Here is a 22,520-nt window from a genome sequence, read left to right on the forward strand (position 1 = left end):
CTGCTTGAGATGCATCTGTGGATGCATGACAAGGTACGGTTGGCCTTCCTGACCACTTCCCCACACTGTCAGCCCATGTTCATTTTGGCATCAATAATGACTCCAAGGTTCTTTTCTGCCTCTGCACTGACGAGAAGGGAGTTCCCCAGCCTGTAGGTATGCTGCTGGTTCTTGTTCCCCAGGTGCAGTACCCTTCACTAGTCAGTGCTGAAACCCATCCTGTTCTCATCCGCCCACCCCTGTAACCTGTCTAGGTCTGATTGCAGCCTATTCCTCCCTTCTAGCATGCCCACTTCTCCCCACATCTTAGTGTTGTCTGTGAATTTGAATAGGGTGCTTTTTACCCCCTCGTCCAAGTCGCTGATGAAGATGTTGAACAGTGCAAGCCCGAGGACTGAGCCCTGGGGGACCCCACTGCCCACATCCCTCCAGGTCGAATAAGGTGAAAAAATCTACCCTATTTGATTTGATGCAGTCCTTGATGTAGAGTGTGACTCCTTGACCAGTATGACCTACTCTATCATTCTGGTATAATTTGCATCCTGGTATTATAGAATCCCATTGATTTTTATCAGTCCACCATGTTTTAGAGCAGGGATGGGAAAAATGCAGCCCATAGACCAGATGTGACGTGCCAGGCCATTCTATCCAGCCTGTGGGATCCCTAAAAAATTTAGAAAATTAATATTTATCTGCCCATGGCAGCCTGTCATGTGGTCCTCGACGCCTTGCAAAAACTCAGTAAGTGGCCCTTTCCTTGAAATAACTGCCAACCCCTGTTTTAGAGATACCTACTGTGTCAATAGTGTTACTTACTTGTCATTATTAAACATATCATTAATGATGTAGACATTGGAGTCAGAAGCAGACTGGCCAAGTTTGCCAGTGACACCAAACATTGAGGTAAAGCATCACCAGAAGACAGGGGGGCGATCCAGGCTGACCTGGACAAGCTCAGCAAATGGGTGGATGAGAACCTGATGGTGTTTAACACCGAAAAATGCAAGGTTCTCCACCTTGGGAAGAAAAACCTGAAGCATCCTTATAGGCTCAGCAGTGCTACACAGGCTAGCACTGAGGAAGAATGAGACTTGGGGGTCATCATTGACCACAAGATGAACATGAGCCTGCAATGTGATGCTGCGGCTAGTAAAGCAACCAAAACGCTGGCTTGCATCCATAGATGCTTCTCAAGCAAACCCCGGGACGTCATTCTCCCATTGTACTCGGCCTTGGTGAGGCCACAGCTGGAGTACTGCGTCCAGTTTTGGGCTCCACAATTCAAAAAGGATGTGCAGAAGCTTGAGAGAGTCCAGAGAAGAGCCACACGTATTATCAGAGGTCACGAAAACAGACCTTATGATGACAGGCTGAGAGCCATGGGACTCTTTAGCCTGGAAAAGCGCAAGTTCAGGAGTGATCTGATGGCCACCTATAAGTTTATCGAGGTGACCATCAGTATCTGGGAGAACGTTTGTTCACCAGAGCACCCCATTGGATGACGAGGTTGAATGGTCATAAACTACTGCAAGACCATTTCAGGCTGGACATAAGGAAGAATTTCTTTACTGTCCGAGCCCCCAAGGTCTGGAACAGTCTGCCATCGGAGGTGGTTCAAGCACCTACATTGAACACCTTCAAGAGTAAATTGGATGCTTATCTTGCTGGGATCCTATGACCCCAGCTGACTTCCTGCCCTTTGAGCAGGGGGCTGGACTCGATGATCTTCCGAGGTCCCTTCCAGCCCTAATGTCTATGAAAAAAAAATTAATATCTTTGCTAAGCATTCAAATTCTCCCACCTTTGTTCGTAGGTTTCTAGCATTAATATCAATGAATGTATACTTTTTATTGTTGCCTGGTTGGCTGCTTCTGTGTGACCTTTTAATCATTAAGAGTATTTGCTTGTGCTTGTCTTTTCCCTGCTTCTTATTCCAGTTTTTTTACAGTTTCAGTGTGTCAATCCTAGCTGTGTGATATTTTGAACCTGTTGGCTTTCCCTCCATTTTTAGTTTAAAACCTGCTCTACCACTTTAATATTATGTGCCAGCAGTTTAGTACCATTTTGTCTCAAGTGCAAACCATCCCTCCTGTACAGATCATCCCTCCTGAACAGACTCCCCCGTTCCAAAAGGTTCCCCAGTTTCTAATAAATTTGAACCCTTCCTCCTTGCACCATCACCTCACCCATGCATTAAGACACTGGAGCTTCACCTACCTAGCTGTTTCTGTGCTGGCACTGGAAATATTTCAGAGAATACTACCATGGAGGCCCTGGACTTCAAGCTCCTTCCTAGCAGCCTAAATTTACCTTCCAGGACCTCTCTGCTACCCCTACCCATATGATTGTTACCCTCATGGACCACAAACACTGTGTTCTCCCCAGCCCTTCCTTGCAACCTATCTACATGTTGTGAAGTCTGCTACCTTTGCACCCAGTGTGAAAGTCACCACGCAGTCCTCTCAGATGTCACAAACCTGGTTATCTATGTGCCTAATTATCAAATTACCCACTATCATCACCTGCCTCCTCCTATTCTGTGGGGTTCACTCCCTTGGAGGAATATCCTTGGTGCAAGAGGACACTGCAACATCAATTGGAAGGTGGGTTGATGCCCTTCCCAGATTAATGCCCTACATCCCTGAGGCTCTCATCCTCCTGAGTAGCAGGAAAGCTGCTACAATGGAGGTGAGACTGTTCTACAATGCCCCTGAAAGCCTAATTGATAAATCTTTCTGCCTCCCTTCCCTTAGCTGCTCCAGTTCTGCCACCCTAGCCATGAGAGAATTTACTTGTTCTCTGAGAACCAGGAGTGCCTTGCACCAGGTACACACATACTAAACTTGCCCCCAGGACAGGTAATCCTAGATGATGTATGCAGGACAATAAACTGGGTAGCCTCCACCCTACTGCTGGATTTCTACCTGCATTTTTTTAAGTGTGAAAAACTTCATTTTCCCTTTTAAGAAGGTTTTGATTTACAGGTTCCCTTAGATTAGAAACTATGAACTTATGAACTAAACTTCAGTTTAGCTCTACCCTGCCCTAATAACAGCTATAAATATTAACCAAGGGACATAAGTATTGATTGAACTGTTGAGTTTTATTTGCTCTTAATTAAAGAAGAACTTACTTTGAAGGCTCCCCTTTAAAGAGGGATGGGGGGTAAATTGATCTGCCTACTGCTTGCGAACTGCCATGCTTGCTTTCCCTGGTCACTCAGGGGGTCTCCTTTTGACTAAATACAGACAGTCAAAAAGTCAGAGGCTGAATTGATTCAGTATTTGCAGGTCAGTCTAAGCTGCAAAGATTGAACCAATAAGCAAATGAACAGATATTCACTTTTGATTGAGGAAATGCATCCACATGCCTGCAGTGGCTCAAGCCAGGTGCTGGGGGGTGCTACAGCATGATTCTCTGGCACATAGCGAGCATGGACTGTGTGTTTGGTTCCTCTTTTTGCTGCCCCTGAGGTCTCTGGGATTTGCAGTCCAGATTCACAACAGCAGGACTGTGCAGGATTGCTCATCACTTCTTCTTCCAGGTGCCTCTGGGATTTGTAGTCCACAGTCACAGCCAGCACTAAGTAAGCAGGGCAGGGCAGGGCAGGGCAGCTCCATATTTGGCCAAATGGAAGTTTAACCCCCCTTTCTGGCCCCAGACCCCAGCAGAGGTTTGCCTGGATGGGAAAGGCAGCCAGTGCGTCATCCCTTACCGCTTCAGCTAGGGAGAAGAGGAGTGGAGCCAGCCCTGCTCTCTGTAGCAGATAGCAGAGCCCATCCCAGGGCTGCAAAATGCTGGGATGCTGAGGGACTCTGATTTAACCTCAACCAGGAAGAGGCCTGGGATAGAAGTTTCTGAGCTAAATCAGTTAAGTCTGATACTGCATCCAACCGGTTTATCTTAAACAAGTTTCAGCCATTTTGAAACTGGTTTATATTCACTGAACTTCTGTTCTGTTACAGGTTTAAATCAGTTTCTGATCACTTAAGATCACTAGTTTATGTGTAACATCTGTCCGTAGCCTGTGTGCTTTTCTGAGCTTGGGATGGCTCTGCTCCCTTGTTTTGTCAGGGCTTTAAGTCAGGCACAGGCAGCAATCACTCCTTGAGTTAATTCTCAATTCTCCTTGAGTTAGTTCTTTCTTGGGCTTTCCCACAGGGCTCTGTAACTTGGGTGGTGACTTCTGTTTCAGCCATCTTACTATATTAAGAGGCTCAATTGCTTCTTTCATTTAGTGTAAATGAAGGGTGGCTAGCACACCCATCAGCTTTAATGAGGTCTTTGAATGCCTATAGATCAAAGACATACTTGCTGGCATCCATTAACATCTTTCAGAATAACAGTATGATAATTCATTAATGATTATAGGTACCTTGAAAATGAAAAGCACTATAAAATGTAGCACATAAGTGAGCTCCACCTGCCCCACTGGTTTTAATTGATTGCTTTTCTTTATGCTAATGTAGTGGATTTTATTCTTCTATTAGGTGGTGATTCAGTATGTCTGCATGTGAGTGTGTGTGTGTGTGTGTGTGTGTGTGTGTGTGTGTGTGTGTGTGTGTGTGTGTGTGTGTGTGTGTGTGTGTGTTGCTTTTCAATTTCAAAGAACTTTAAAATTATTTTATCTTACTGAGGAATTAATCATAACATATCTGAGAAGTCAGTTTTATTATTTGCACTCTCCTTGTATTTCCAGTTTCCTTCAGAGCCTCACTGTAAATAGCATTAATGAAGAAACGTCCTCAGGAAGGAAACAGGAAAGAATGTGAAATAGCAAAAAAGAAGCATGCCATTTAAGTCTGCTACTCTTTACACATAAGGAGAAACTGGAGAAAGCTTTGAGATGGGCAGTGTGTTGCCTGCAAAATTCTACAATTATGCTCAATAGAACCTACGTTTAATACAGATACACTTCCTATGGGGTCACTGCTAGGGTTGCCAACCTTCCCGGATTGGCCGGGAGTCTACCAGAATTGACATCAATCTCCCGGTGACTATTGAAAGCAATCCAGGAGACTGATATTGTGAACACATTGAACAGTACAATTAATGACGTTATGTCATGTTGGGGAAAAAAAAATCTCACTGGAGTAGCTTCAGTCAGAGTTGGCAACCCTTGTCACCGCACGTACCACAAACGTTATCTTAATCTAAAGCAAGAAAGAGTTAACTAGAGACTATTGAACCGCGATACCTCCCAGTGTGCCTGTCTAAAATTAGGCACCTAAATAAAATGGCCTGATTGTTGGAGGCACTGATCAGCTACACCTTACACTGAAGTAAACTAAGGTAAATTACATGAATATTTAGCTTCTTAACATTAGGCATTATAGCTAATATACAGTGTGCCGGCTCATTCTACAAGGAATCCTTCTTGTGGTTAGGAAATATTTTTAGGTAATTGCTTATCTTTTCTAGAGGCCTGTTCCAAAACAATAAAAAGCACCATGATTAATTACAGAAGAGGGTTTTCATGGTGTCCCTTTGTAGATGCTATGAAACACTCAAAAATGTCTACACTTTCTTAATGTGTCTATATCATTATCAGGAACGAGTAATGAGATAACATGTCACCTGGTCCAAAGAGGATCAGGTTTTTCCAAGGAGGTGAACTTTACTACTTTTGATGGTCATTATGGTTAATAAAATGAAAATTAAGTCTTGAGTTTAACAGTGAGAACTAATTGGGAGCAAGCTTTCTAAATGAGGAATAAAATGTTTTTCCAGAGTTTTCTTGAGATATATTGTAGAGCACATAAAGACAAAGCTGACACATCTAGACCTAATCAGAAGACATTTTTTTTGTTCATACTTGTGCAAAGTCTGTTTAAAGCATCCAGTCAGCAGTGGTCTGACCATATCTGTGACTAAAGTAATGGAAATGGTAATTGGGGCTCAGGGAATTAAACTTTCCCATTGAAATTCTGTAAGTGAAAATGATTCCAAGAGGTTTCCCTTGCCATGTTAGACCTGTGAAATTAATTAGAATGCTTTGCTCAGGGAGGGATGCTTATGGAAAGAGGAAATGTTTCTCTCAAAACTTTGTCATTAAATCTGTTTTCCCCTTTGCATATATTATTTGCATATATATCAGTCCCCCATAGTCAAAATTGGAGTTTTCAGAAGCTAGATTCTGTAAATGAGTTGTATGCATTCCCATTAGCATCCATTAGCATCAGTGAGACCATTCACTACAATTATGGATTGTGGAAACAGTCTTCAAGTGCCTGGATGGTAGGTTGCATTAAGACAAAACAATAAGCAACATGTATAACTGGCTCAAAAAAATATATGTTTGGGACTTCTGCATTTTAAATGCTTAATTTTTTTTGGTGACCTGGCTTCTAAAAAAGACATGCAAAAAAAGAAAAAAATCCATAGAAAAGGAAAATTGATTGGAGCTATGTATATAGTGTGAGAGTGGGTTTTTCCATGTGAGGTGTCATAAAGCATGGGTTTACAATAGTTTGCAAATAAAAATAATGAGAGCATATGGCAGAGATGTACAATAATGAACATTTTCTCTTATGAGCTACCTGTCATCCCAGTCACAGTTGCACAGACCCCTCCTCTCCATAATACAACACTCAGGGGCAAATGCAGTATTTGCTTACAAGTAATTCTTTACATATGGAAAAGTAATATTATGACAGTGTAATTTTTTTGGTGAACCTAGTTTATTTTTAGATGTCTCTTAATGCAGTTTAGGAGCTGGGGAAATAGGAAGAAAAAGCCAACATCACATGACCACTGGTACACAGACCACAGTTTGAGCACCTCTAGTATAGTAAATGCCAGTCCAGGGCACATATTTATCCCTTCTCTTAATACAAAATCAAGGGTAAACTCCTTAGGATAAAGTCCATATCATCCAGAAGCATAGCTGGCAGGATGCATTATGCTTGTTTGTTAGCTTTCTTTCAGGATTAGGTCACTGTTGGATGCAAGATGTGTGACTAGATGAAGTATTGACAGTTGGTTTTGTATGAAATACTCTAAGAAAATTGTCAACAAGCTGCTGATTTCCGTTCTGCAGGATGATGCAAGATTACGTTGCAGGAGCACACATTTCCAATCTGGCATTTACTTTAGACTCCCAAAGGTGAAAAGTTTCAGACAACAGAAGACTTCGTGAGTGTCAGAAATAATTCATTAGCTAGCACTATGACATTCACTGATGAATCCAAGGAGCTTAGCATTCCCACCTTACCAACACCCCTGTTGCATACTTTCTTTTAGACTTTTGAAAACATTGTTCACATTTATAGGGCAATTACTAAATTACAGCATTGATTATATATTGGATTCTCTTCCTGTGAGTCTTCTAGTATTCCCTTTTTGATGCTTCTGATACAATCACATAAAAAGCAATTGGGCTAGGTTCACCAAGCCTAACACATGGCCTCCCAGGATGCCAGATGGATTTCACCGGGAGGAAGGCTGCATAGAAATACTACTCTTAATATAGCCTCTGCTGGAGACCACTAGGGCATCCAATCAAAGAGAAAAATCTCTCACTCCACATGCAATAGACTGAGCACAGCTAAGAGACAGAGCTGATAAAATTACATTTATTTGCAAAAAATCATGCTCAAATAATTATGAATACAAATACATTAAAAATCAAAGGGAGCTCTCAAATTATTGACAAAACAAAATAATTAATTTATTGACAGTGAATACTTTGATCAGTTATGGATGATTACATCACTGTTTTTGAAGGTATAGTGGGCAAGAGAAGAGAAGAATAAGAGAGGTTGGCTCAAGAAACCAGTGCAAAATACACTGAAGATCTAGTAATTTGTATTTCTGTCAGTACTGTCATGAACTGGGAGTTTGTATGTGTCTTGGACTTTTTTTTTTGAGTTTATTTTACTAACATGGCATGTGCAGTCTCTATGTAAAGGTAATGTCAAGCTGTATGTAACCTTGCTGTCCCTGCACTTCTATGGATAGTAGTATTTAATATAAATGTAATTTTGATACATCTTTATATTATATCCAAGGCTGTTTTATTGAAACAATGGTTTACTTATATGGCCCTCATGCATTCACACTTTGAGGAGCAATAATGATTTAGAATTACCATTTGACTTGAGTTGTTTACAGTCTCCGTTAAATTTACATTTTAAAAGAAATAACACCTGGCTAGTCAAACTATTGGGGAATGAGAGGCAGTATATTGTATTAGCTAATCTCCGTGTCTGAGAGGATGCACATATACTCCTGGTCTTAATAAGATCAGGAAAGGTTTCTGCTCTAGCAAACATGCATCTTTGGTGGGTAGGAAGTTAGTGGTATAGTGGGACCCCCCACCAGACTCAAAATGGTAATGTATGTTAATGGTCAGATAGGCAACTGAACTAAAGCATACCTCGAGAGCATGGCTTTGTCTTTAGTCTTTCCAGGTACGGAGAGACTGGAGTCCCTTAACTTGAGCAAAGCAGGCTGAGTAAAGAAGCTTACAGAATAAATTGAAGGACACTCTGCAGTGTGGTCAGGGGTGAAGCTGCTATTTAACATGTTGGAACTGGCTAAGGACTGCATTCTTGGATTTAAAATGCAGGGTAAGGACAGGTTATTGTCTTATTATGTTCTGGGGTGTGCAAAATGGGCCGTATTTGATTTGGATTCAAATTTGGCCTAGACTGGGGACAGTGATACGATTAGTTGATTCGGATCACTGTCCCGGATTTGATTTAGCACCCTTAAACTATGCTTTCTTTGCATTTTGTTGAATACCCCTAACCTGGAAGAAATACCATAAAGCTTCTAAGAAGCTACTATGAATACATAGTATGTAGAATAGGAGAAAGTAAGAACCTATTTGTTTTATCTTAAAAAATAATCCATAATTTTAAGTTACTGAGAGTGTTTTCAAAATAGATAAATTCCAGCAAGGCAACAAATGCAAATCATTTGTTAAGAATGATACAATGGCCACTTACAATATGGATTTCAGGATTCCATTGGAGAATGATGATTATTATATGTTGACTTAGACAGCTAACTAGTACATGGAGAAAAGGCATATTAAAGAAATGAATTATTTTTAGGTTATAAAAAAATGTGGAGGGGAAAGACACCTACAAGCCTAGAAGAAAACAATTATGGAATGGCATTTATGCCAGCTTATGCTGGGGGGAAAGTATGGCATGCATCTAATAATTTAAATCATGTATCATAAATGAAGATAAAGAGAATAAAATGTTTAAAACTTAATGATACAGCAATAGTAATTGCCCTGTGATAATGAACAGAGTAGATTATCACGCAAAGCTTAACGAATATCTTGCTTACAACAGCTTTCTATAAACAAATACTGATAGAACCCTCTGCCAAAATTAGCACTAACATGAATGTAAAATAATTTAATTAAAATATGCTAGAGAAATAGGGACTAGGAAAAGGACACGCTGCAAAACCATCTGATAAGGGTTTTCTGACAATGTCCACCCAAAACTTAGGTGACAGCAGAATGCATATCAAATTTGACCCCAAATTTAGCCCTTCGTGGGGGGTTCTCTACATATCTCTACATCTCTACATATGGGGCTGAAAGAGAGGAGGATCATTTTTATATCCCTGTTTTAGTGGCATGGATTTTGGAAGTAGGGATAAGGAGTAAGAGGCACTGTGTGTTTGCCCTATTTATACCCTCTATGGGCAGCTAGGGGTAGAGAGGCAGAAGAATGGGTGAAGTCTTAGGGCACAGACAGAACTGTAGCTCCCCACTGTAACTGAGAATGCTTTGCAGGACTTCTGAGTTACAGTGATCCCCCAGATGAAACTGAAGTTCACTGTTGGTTCCAGCGAGGAGGAGAATCTAATTGCTGGCTGCAAGCCTGCAGTTGGTTTCTCCTAGCAATACCCACTCTTCCCCAAGAGTCTGACCCATGTTTAGAAAGGGAGGGAGGAAAGGGAGAAGAGGGAGCTCATTCTAGGGGTTCCCCACTTGGCACTGGGGGGGTGGGTTGGGTGAATTGGACCCCTCACACCTCAGGGGGGCTCCCTTACACCTGCCCCACCCTCCAGCAAAAGCTGCAAACACCCTAGACAGAACTCCCTCCACTCCTTTCCCCACCCTCGCATTCTGAAAACAGCTTAAAGCTGGCAGGCAGGCAGACAGAAGTTACAGAAGACTCTCTGTTTTGAATGAGGGTGCAGGTTTTCATCCCATCAGCATTTTTATGCAGTCTGCATCTGTGCACTTTTGTTTGGTCATGGCTATAGACTGCTTTCTGAGGTCAGATTGTCCTCATTCTGTCATTTCTGTCTGCACTCTAGCTTTCCCCTTCTACATGTTGTCTCACCATATCTGAGTTAGAGTGGGTAGTGTGGTGATTTGCAGTCAGCAGAACTTTCCTAATCTCCTGAATAAAGAGACTGACAGTCAAGGCAGGGTCCATGAATCACAAGGTTTCCCAGGGCCGCTCCTGAGGTGGTACATTTTTAAGTACCAACAGAGTCCCAGGTCTGCACTTTTAAGTTGAATCTGACCACTAGACTATTCTATTGGCTATCTGTCTAGGTTGCCATTTTGTTATAGAAATGCTAAGAAACTTCATAAGTTTCTTTAAAACATGCAAGAACACTGGCATGGAGGGCTACAATTATTTAAACCTGCAGTTTGCTTCGATACTAATTACTTGTTTATTAGTATGCGTTGACATCTGCTTCCATGATCAGACTTTGGTCAGAATTACAAGCAGAACTTAGTGTCGAAAGCTGATGTCAGGTGGGTGAAAAATAAGATAATTAATTTAATGATTTGTGTTGGAATTCAAATTACTTTGTGTAGACGTAAGGGCCAGAGGGTACCATCTGAGTGAGGAGTCCCATGAGGAACCTCCTGGCTCATGTGACAAACCTAGTTCTAAGCACCTATTGATATCCTGTAATCTAAATTTGTGTGAGTTTTATTTTTTATGATCATATACATGACCAGAGTAATGGAACAAATTGATTAAAAAACAGGTCAGTGCTTGGAATTTACTGTGAAATATAAAAATCATGCCTATATCTGTCTTGCAGTATTGGGAGAATGTAAAATAAAGAAATAATCATTAAGAAAAGACGTGACTTTGGTCAAAAATTCTATTTTTCTTTCAATTAAAAAATAGGCCAGATCTGCAGGTGCTATAGGCAACTGAAGCTCTAGTGAAAGTCTGTGTACCTGGCCTGGAATGTGGCAAGGAACACCAAATAATCAAATATCTGTATGTACTTTGTTGTCCCATTTAGCCCTACTAAATGGTTAGCTAATATTAAATCTTGTTTCCTCTTTGGAATTAAAAATGGTTTCCTTTTAGGAGGAGTAACTGATGGAAGAATGAGACATTTCTTTGGTATAATCTAGTTTATTTACTGAGAATATACCACAAATTCTCTTCCCTGAATACAAGTAGAAACAACTGAAACAAGTCCATTGTTCAAGCCAGTTTCTAGCCATCACTCTACCTGAAGAAGATTTCTCTTGGCTCCTACAGAGCCATACTACAAAGCCCCTTTGGAAGCCCCTTGGCTTTCCTGACTTTTTGTCTACTTTTCTATTGACTGTCTGCTTCTTACACATACAGGCACAAGTACATAGTGAAGCTCTAAGGGAACTGCTCTGGCCACCCAGCTCAGTTTCTGATTATCCTTCCACATAGCCTAATCTCCAAGGCAGCTTTTTCTGTTTATTATTATTTTAATTACTCTCTATATTATGGTATTTTTTAATTGACAACCAGGAATGGGGATTCATTGTAGCAGGCCTTGTGGAAACATAAGTCTGTCTTAATGAGTTGACAGTAAAAGTAGAAGAGACAGACAGAGGAAAAGGATAGAATATGTAAGCAGAGTAAACAACTATATCCCAGCACACACTGTATTAGTTCCCTGATTTGGGGGTGTTATTCAAAAGACAATTAGCTAAGGTTGGAGGGGCAGGAGGAATTTGAGTCCATACTTTTCCCATTTTCTACAGAACATGAAAACTGGCTATATTTTACTGTTCTAGGAGACTTACTCTGTGGAAATGCTTTTAAAAAAATATTTATCTTGAATGAAAGGTAGCTAGTAGATAGACTGAATTTAACGACATCTGTGAGACTTTATAGAGCAAAGAGATGAACTGAGGGACACTTACCATAAGGCTGTACCGTTGGGTCTAGGACCTTAGTCTGTCTAGCACTGCAGCTAACTCCAGTCTGCCATTTCCCTAGCAGACCACTGTGCTAGAAGCAGAGGCCAGAACCCTCCATCTAGGCCTAGACACACACACACACTTCCTGCCACTGGAGTGTCCAAGGCCATTTGACCTCTTACCCCTTCCCATATAAACATGGAAGGGATAGTGTCTGGAAAGCAAGGTGCAACTTTGTATCTGGGCTGCTGCATTCTTGGATTGTGCTGCTGCTAACTGGATTTTCTGGACACCTGACTTGGCTAGCCTCCTGACTCTGTGGATACCCAACTGGCTCTGCCCTGGATACCTGACCTGGCCAGCCCCCCTGACCTTGTCTTCTTCCCGATCCCATGGACCTCTGACTTAGTCTCCTGGACAGATCTCCTGTTTTCAGACATCCTGGTTTCTCCTAACTCTTGACGGGACCCTCAGATCTGACCACCTATGGCCCAGCATGATGCCAACATCCTTGTATGTCAACCAAGAGGTATTTGGTTGGTACTACAACTCCAGATCTGGCAGCAGGGACCTTGCTCACCTATGCATCCTTATGCTACTGCATGAAAAGAGAGTTTAATACAAGTGAAATACTTTCAAAACTGTCCAATATCCCTCCAACCTACATAGTTGGTCCAATAGGAGATACTTCCAAACAAACTTTGCTTCTCTAAATTGTGAAGAAACCTGTTGTGTGAAGCAGGATTTTTTTCCCCTCTAGTCATTACCTGGGCTGCCAAAGCATTGGACAGTCATCCCAAACATGCACAAACATACTGAAAACTTTCTGAGTGGTGGGGGAAACTTTCTAAACTGTATACAAATAAGACACACAAATAAAGTAAACAATAGATTGTTTAGAGAGCTTTGGGACACAGAAAAACATCATTTGTATGGGTCAAGGTTTGCAATTACACCAGGCCTATAAGGCTATGTTAGGAGGCTATCTAACAAGAGAGAAAGTCAAATGTGTAATTGAGGGAACACTATTCTTTTGAAATGTTCTGAGCGCTTTTATTACCAAGCTCAGCTGAACAGCAGAAGCTTATTTTGCCTTCTGAATGTAAGCCTCCTGTGAAGTGGATGGTAGCTTGTTAGAATAAGTCTCTGTGCCCAGATCTTCAGAGCAAAATTATATAATATATATTAGTCTTCATTTTCTGAATGTTTTCTCACAAAAATGGCACATCTCTGTAAGCACAGTAACATGAGCTCCACCAGATGACTGCTTTGCAACTGTCATCTGGGAGACTGCACTGAACAAATATGCTTCATTTTTCCAGATTAGTTTTCTGGCTTTGGTATATTTCTGACTCTGCTTGGATGGCACAATGCCCACTCAGGAGTTGTTCAGTCTTCTGAAATAACCTATCAGTACTAACCTGTGAAAGATAAATTATGGGCAGCATGTGCAACCCCTTAAGCAGCATTTGGGTTTTCCCCCAACAGAATGCCCATGCTGATGTCAAAATTAGAATTCAACCTACCTTTGTGCCAAGAAAAGACTGTTTAAACAGGGGAGAAAAAGCAGACGCAGGTACTGATGGTAGCTATCCAAATAGTCTATATTTGTGTTCTTTTGAAAACCATATAATCCATTAGGCATCAGAGTCAGAGGCAATCAAACAAATACTTTTCTGTGCATATTTAATAAACTTTACAAATAAATTTAACTTTGCTTTCTTTTTTTTAACTGCTGGGATTCATGTGGTGCATGAGTTTATTGGCACTGGTGCCCCCAAAGATTGTTTTGACACTGCTGAAAACAATGGGAATTTTTTTCATGCACTTATTGTAACATCTGGATGACTACTGCATTTTAACAGCATGTAGCAAAATATTCACCACAAATGAATTTCAAATTTGTAAGTATTTGTACCATAAACCTGATCCTAAGAATAATATTAATCTAATAAGCAAACTGAAACATTCCACATGGTCTGTGTGCTTAATCAGAACAGCTTGAATTTAACATATCAAATGGTTTCATTGATTTGCTTGTAAGCAGGCTAAGGATCAAAAATTGTTTGCTGAATTTATTTAGTGAACTTCAAGTAATGGATAAAGTCAAGAACTGGGAAAAATTAAGAACAGAAAATATTCATCCAGTAATTACTTTTTACAAGTAACTTGTCTAGCTTTCAGTTTAAATATGTACAAATATGCCTGTAATTTTTGTGTTAAGTAATCAAAAGGCTGACAATGACTTAGAAAAGTTACTTGAAAAAAAAAAGCAACAGGTTTAACAACTGTTGGCAGAGTGCTGAGTATATATGATGCCAATTGTATGTGGCAAAGGAGAAAATGAATGAGTCTTTATGTTAGTTTTATGTTTCCACCCACTATCTGTGTGCTGACCTGGATTGATGGAAGCCTAATGAAGAACTGGGCAAATCAAATGGTCTTTATTGCATAGGCAACATCAGCCTATACATCCAAGTAAACCAGGAAAGCTTTTTGACTGTCTGTTAGGCAGGTAGTCAAAAACCTGAGGCTGGATTGATTCAATCTTCACAGTAGACTGAACCAATAAGCAAGTGAACAGATACTCACCTTTGATTCCATAAATGCAGCCACATGCCTACAGTGGCCCAGGCCAGAAGTTGGTGGGTGCTGGAGCATGCCTCCCTGCTTGGCTGGAGCAGACAGCTTGGGCCAAGAATAGCCTGCCCACCCTATGAGGGTGGGTGGGGGTTGCAGGGGAGGTGCAAAGCATGCTGGGATGCTGGGGGGACTATGAGTTAACATGTATCTGGAGGAGGTCTGGAAAAGAAGTTCAATAAACTGATTTAACTTAAGTCTGATACTACATCCATACAGGTTTATCTTAAACAGGTTTTGGCCATTTTGGAAGGTGTTTGTGTGTACTGAACTTCTGTTGTGTTGCAGATTTGAACCCATTTCCAATCACTTATACCAGTTTATGTGCAATTTCTGTCCATAGCCCAAATAACTGGATTCAGAGTAGTTTATAGAGAATTATGCTGGAGTGATAGTGGGTGCATCTACTTTAATGAATAGTAGTCACTGCACATTTAAATTAGTACTTGCTTAATGAAGTACTAATTAAATGCAAAGTAACTACAGTTACTACACAGTAGCACCAATGCTACTATTGCGCAGTAGCCTAATAATACTGTACAGTAGTGCATTAGCACTGTCTGTGCTGGGATGTGCTACTGTGCAGTGGTATTCGGCTACTGCACATTAAGGGTCTTGCGTAGATGCACCCACAGTGTATCAAATCATGCCTGAAAGCCTTCCTAGTAAAGACTACACTTTGTGCTGAGTATACTCTATAAGGCTCTTTCTCATGTCCATTTAAGGAAGGCAGTGGAAATAGGACCTTTAACTGGGATTCAGGAGACCTGACTTCTATTCTCAGCTCTACCACTAACCTGCTCTGTTACTTTAGGAAAAGCATTTCACCTTTTCAACATCTCTTTCACTGTCTTGTCCTCTAGATTTCTTATGAGATGAGTTGTCTCTCACCATGGGCTTGTACAGTATATAGTGGAATGGGTACTGGGTGTTTTAAAAGAGCTTCCAAAGCACTACTGTGATAAAAGTAATGGGTAATATTGGATACAGTAACATAAGGAGCTTGGTCTGCTGTTTTTGAGTCAGTACAGTAAATGATACAGGATATGTTATCAGCCTGGCCTGATACCACTTTCTAGGTTTCACTCTACATGTGAATATTTGTAGTTAGTGTGTAAGTATGTATACTTTCTGCTGCAAAGGCATCTTTATATTATATATTGTCAGTAGTTTTAAAATGAGTGAAGTAACCAGAAAAAAACAAACAAATAAATCCACCAAAACAACTTGCCTTCACAAGGTATCTAGTGTATAATAAGAACACCTTTCAAATCTGCATGTCACCTGCCAGAGTTGGAATGCATACTAAAGAAAGGCAGGTAAAATAAGTATCTACTCTGCAACAAAGAGTGTGTTATGCTTGCAACAAATAGTATGCTATGCTATGACAGGCAAATCCAGTTTATGAAAATAGCTAATGCTCAGGAAATGCCTCTTTCAATGATCAATAAAGTTTTCCTGGGGAGAGTAGTAATTTTTTTGCAGTGAGAGCTCTCCAAAGGTTATACATTTGCAGCATTGGTGCAAAAAGTACTGGACCTTAATTGGTTTAAAGACTGTTTTGAAGACCTGGGCTGTACAAAACAGACCAAATTAGAGTCACACAGTTTGTAAAGTGCTCACCTCTCAGAGTGCATTAGTATTAAGAGAGCAGATTAAATGCAATTTAGATCGCATTGAAAGACTAAAGTCAATTTAGCAGGTATATAAGCATGCATAGTAATGGTCACTAAATCTATAGCAACAAGGTGAGGATATGCTTGGATATGCTGGATAAAGATACGAAATTAAAATAATTTCCTTTGAGGACTATAAGAGAAGTGGTGAAGAGAAGGGAAATGTTAAACATTACTTTGCTTAACTATGTAAATGCAGTGCACTGATCTAGAAGGCTAAGTACAGACAGTCAAAAAGCCTGAGGCTGAATCGATTCAGTCTTCACAATTTTTTCTATGATGCATAGACTGAAGTGAACAGTCATTCACTTTTGATCCTGGAAATGCAGCCACATGTCTGCAGTGGCCCAGGCCAGAAGCTGGGGCTAGTAGCACATGCCTCCCTGCTCATCTGGAGCAGGCAGTTTAGGCCAAGGCTAGCCTGCATCCCTGCAAGGGGGGGTCGGTGGTTTGCAGGGTGGGAAGATGCAAAGTATCCTGGGATGCTGGAGGACTCTGAGTTAACTTGAATTTGGAGGGGACAGAAGTTCAATAAACTGGTTTAACCTAAATCAGTTAAGTCTGACACTACTTCCATCCAGATTTATTTTAAACCATTTTGAAAGCGGGGCCATTTTGAAAGTTGTTTATGTGTACTGAACTTTGTTGTGTTACATATTTGAACCAGTTTCTGATCACTTATATCAGTTTATGTGTAATTTCTGTCCCTAGCTGAACTGACACAGGTATGGCAGTAGCTTTACTCATGGGATTATGGGATTTTATTTGACTTAACCCTTGTTGGAATAACCTGGATGGCTGAATGGCTTAATATTTTATTGGTCTGGTGCCAATGATGTGCAAGGTGTTTTACTGATAGGTATGAAAACAAGATCCTTGCCCTGCAAAGCTTGTAATCTATATATATATATTTTCTTCTCAAAGTAATACCAGAGGCTGTTTTGGGGTAATTGCCTTCTCTTTCATAGCCTGTCTTGTTTAAGTTCTGCATGGTTCTGATTTGGCATTTGGTTTAAAGTGTATATGAGGCTTTGTGGGGCAGATAGTAAGACCATTTAGTGACTTTATCTTTAGTCTGTGTTGACACTGGTACGTTGATTGTCTGTATTTTCTATGTCTCTGTCTTTGCAACACAAAAAAAAAATAACAATGGGATGCTGAGATAGTATAGGCTTTTAACTTGCATGATGCAAAGATAATGAAATGGCAGATGGATTTGGAAGAACAAGAGTTTCTGGTCCATTCTCCAAGAGTTTTATTTGAAAATTGATTCCAATTTTCAGTCTGGTGGTTTCTCATAAGCTGTTTATTTGGTAATTTAGCCTTTGCTGTTAGTGTGCAATTGGTCATCTAATTTACATGATACTGTTGTTACTCTCTGTTTGGATGGCTAAAACTTCTTCTAGAAGAGAACAGCAAACAACAAATAAAGAATAATAGATTTTCTTTCACTGTGAATATCTTTGTTGGTACAGCAATACACACATTCTTATAAAGAACATCCTTTTCACTAATAATGACTGGCAAGGAAACATGAACATGGATGAGTCAGAATGTCATAAAATATTCACAAAGGTTCAACCAGCTCAAATGTTGCATGGACTGGTAAATCTACCAGGGGCCCTCTTGATTAGATTTGTGTTCCCCTCCTCCCCAAATGTTGTATGGCTGCCATGCTTTATGCAATTCAGGGGCCCCTTGAGGCTTGAGCTCATCCTTGCAGACAGAAATGCATTCGTTATACTGGCAAAGGAATCTCCATAGGCACTGTATTTGGAGCAGCATTGCCAATTAATGAAGTGATACAGGAAACCTTTAGCATGTTGATTATTTAAAACAAGTATTATATAAACAATAGGATAAAAGAAAGCAGATTTCCAGTTAAAAGTGGTCAGCTTTCTTAAATTAAAAAGAATATAGCAACTATTGTGGGAAAGGGCAAAAACGTAGCATTTCACTAACACTTGCAGGAGTAGCCTGATTTCAGGGCAATTCTGTTTTTAGTTTTGGTAAACTCTGGCATTCTGTTCTGCTTCTTTGGTCATGGCCATTAGCACAGTATCTGAGAGATACCTATTCTGATCTATTGTTTGGCTGGTATCATCCTTAGCCTCTTAAGGGGGGGGAACTCTTTGTTTAGAATTTGTCTTGAATCAGCAGGGTGCTTTCACATATCTAATATTAAACAGTAGTTCTGATGTATCACATTGGACTACTTGTTTTCATTGAAGATGTAAACGCTTCATTGACTTGATGAATCTGGGCCTAGTTTTGTAGACAGACAGTTTTCTTTCATAACAAATAATATTGTGTAATATGCAGGGATCCTGGTTTTCTCTGATGATGACCTCCCCCCATAATTTTTGGATATAAAAAAATAACCCCAAATCCACATTTTTCCATGATTAAAATGAAACACCAGTAATATATATTAGTAGTGTTTCATTTTAATCATGGAAGAACATGGATTTGCGGTTTTTTTATATTTGAAAATTGAGGGGGGAGGGGGTTTATCAGAGAAAATCAGGATCCATAATAATATATCATAGATTCACATAACATACATGACCAAGAGTAACTCTCAGCAAGTTATACAGCACTAAAATGAGAAGAATATTTTTCTTTACAGAACGGAGGGAGTTAATTCAGAAGTCCGACAGGTATTTCGTTTTGATCAGATTGCAAAATTAAAGATAGCTTGCATGGTACATTAGTGTGTCTGTCAAAGACTATGGCTTTAGCCAGGCAATTAAAAAGGGCAAAATATTCTAAATGAATTTTTAAATAGCTTCTTCCAGTCATTAAGCACAGTTATCACATCCATATTTTGTAAATGTAAAACAGTGAAGTTCTCAAAAGTCTGCTCTCTACAGTAGTTTTTATTGATGATCCATTTGAGCTTCATTTCCTAACTGAAAAACCTTGTCGGTCAATTTATTCCAACATAACACTATATGGTTGGATAGTTATTAATCCTGTAATTGTTCATGGCATGCCAGGAATAATTCAGCTAATTATTACAATATGTCTTTCTTTGCCATGCTTCTATATGTCAAATAGCCCTTTATGTGTATTGGAAAAATCCAAATTCCCAATTTAACCAAAGATATAGGAATTGATTACTAACTCTCTCTCTCTCTCTCTCTCTCTCACACCCACATGCGCACGCGCGTGCACACACACACACACACACACACACACACACAATCACTTTTTTTTGTCTGCCTTGACAGAAATTCTACTGGTCTGAATTCATTTTTGACAAATACTCTGCTACTAACTTTAATTGATCCATTACCACCAGTCTGCTGCAAAACCTAGAAGCTGCTCTAACTGAACATTAGTTTCAATTATGGAATAACTATAACAGACCACCCTGGATAATAATGGAGAAGAACTTCATTTTTCCCAATTCCTTTTATAGGGAAAAGAACTGATGTCTATACTGCTGAAAAGCTTAAGATTAAATGCTGTCCAGTTGGCTGGTAAAAAGGAAAAATTTATATAAACTGAAATATACCTATTTCATGTATAATAATATTATATAATTGTTTTAATGTATATTCTAGTTTAATTGACTGCATTTAATTCAGTAAAATTATATCTTACTGATGAAATGGAATGTATTGATTATAATTTTTTTAACATTTGAAACTCATTCCTGGTCTTATTAAAAGCAATGGCTAACCTTTAATTGAGTTAATAGGAACGCATCTTAGTTCATTATAGGCATAGAGAAACACAGTAAACATTAAGCAGTATTTGCTATTTATTGTTTTCATAAATGTGTTTCCACACCACAAACCAGCGCCACTGATATTTCAACATAAGCCTTAGCTGAATTGAATTCAGCTGGTATAAAAGCTCCTTAGCTTGCAATTAATAAACGACTGTTCATGCACTAACTATACAAACATTTTGCACAGTAGAGAAAAATAGATTGGGTTTTATACTGTGATATATATTGCTATAAGACCAAATTGTATGAAGAAATCATAAACAGTTAAAAATCAGTACTATGAAACCATAAAGCCATCACCATGAGTAATTATCCCAGGACATTATTCTTAAATGATCAACATCCCCCCTGTAGAAAAGGCCCACAGGAGACATTATGCATTTTTTCAGGCCACTTCTAAAAGGTTTGTATAGGAGTTTAGAAATCTTTTTTTATGGGTCTTCTGAGTTAGGGAGAATTTCACCTAAATGGTTAACAAAACAGAAAACAAAAACCCACAGTTACCGTGGCATCCATGTCTTTCCTACTCCCAGACATTAATACCTTCCTGGTGTATCTACATGTGCAATTAATGCCATTTGGCTTCACTTCGCAGTAAATGTGCATACACAAGTAGTAAATTTACTGCTCAGTAGACTAATGTATTGTGCATGAAGCATCTGCCCCTGTAGAAGGTGATGCTTTAAATTTACTGCATAGTAGGTTAATCTACTGTGCAGTAGAGCATCTCATGTAGACACAGCCTCTTGAGTAACACTGTGATATTTGGGATAGAGAGTTCCTTGCCATCAGGCCACCTTTTGAAGTATGATGGTATCCTCTTGTAGCCCTGTGGGGTCAGGCCAACTCTCAGGATCTCAATATTGCACTGTTAGACAGGAGGGTGTGACACGAATGCACATATACAAACACACAAATCAATTAGGTTTATATACACACACACTACCAGCTCAGGCACATACATGTCCAAACTAGCCTAGGCACATGCGTACCTATCACCAATTCAAGCACAAACACTATACACCCCAAACGTTAGACACAGATCACTAATTTGTATATCATGCACACAATGCCATATATATACACATATATATGTATGTATGTGTGTGTGTGTGTATATATATATACACACATACACATATATACACACATACACACACACTCACCAGTTCCCACACATACAACCCACCTACACATACACACAGGTAAGTTCCTAACTTGGATGGTACAGTGTGTATGTGTGGGCTTGGGGTACCTGGGGGAAGGTTCAGGTGAGAGAGAGAGACTTAAAGTGTAGAGAGTGAAAGTTGCCAGAACCAGGATTAGAACCAGTGGACTACAGAGAAGCTGGCTGAGGAATTGAGGCTTAGGTTTACTTAAGGTAGACTGGAGCTGGAAACTGAGGCGGACAGCTGAGATATTGGGGGAGGGGGAGGGGGCATATAAGTGGTGGCAAGGAGGAGACAGCCAGGAAAGAAACAGAGGCAGAAACCTGGTTGCTCAGGGGAAAAGGAAAAGGCAATGGGGATAAGACAGTGGCAAAGAAACAGGGGGTTTGGAGGCAGAGAGGAGCTCAGGACAGTTGTTGGAGGTGGCAGTGAGCCAGAAGCAGGAGAGGGAGAAATGAGACACAAGTTAGAGGGGCAAGGAGCAGAGATTGGAGCAGGGCAAAACCATAGTAAAGCAAAACCCAACTTAGGGGTCCAGATAACAGTTTTATTAAACAGACAACACACTACACAGCCCCATGAAGTTATTGGTTCACACACGCACACACACACACTCACAATGGCAGCAGGAGAAAGACAGTGGAAGGGCTGGAGTTCAGGTAGGGAAGAGAAGCAGGGTCCAAGTCCTTGGTTGAAGAGGGGGTAGGGGGTGATAGCTACTTGTCCAGGCTGGAAAGGGGTCCTTGTCCAGTAGGTGTTGTCCAGAGAGGGGTTGCCAGCAGGGCCTCTGGGTGGATAGGTGGTGTGGCATGTTGCTGGTTCAGATGGAGAGGGCATCCCACTGGGTCTGTCTTCACTGCCCCTTTTTATAGGGGCAGACCTTTTGTGACCCTAGTGACAGGAGGCATGCCCAGGCAAGGGTCACCCCTGGCATACTGAGCACGTGTGCTCCATGCATGGATGTGCAGTTTCAGGTGTCTGTAATGGTGGGGTACAATGGTAGAGTTGCTGGTTCTGCAGGGTCTTTTGACTTTCAAATGCTGGGTTCTTGTCTCTGTTCCTGGGTGAGGTCTGGGGTTCCTGGATGAATACCATTGTATTTCAGTCATTCTCGATCACTCTCATTCATCCAGGAACCAATTTACATGGGAGGAGTATGTGAA

Source organism: Gavialis gangeticus, unplaced genomic scaffold (assembly GCF_001723915.1).
Source record: "Gavialis gangeticus isolate Ggan-Ray unplaced genomic scaffold, GavGan_comp1, whole genome shotgun sequence".
In the NCBI taxonomy this organism is placed as follows: domain Eukaryota; kingdom Metazoa; phylum Chordata; order Crocodylia; family Gavialidae; genus Gavialis; species Gavialis gangeticus.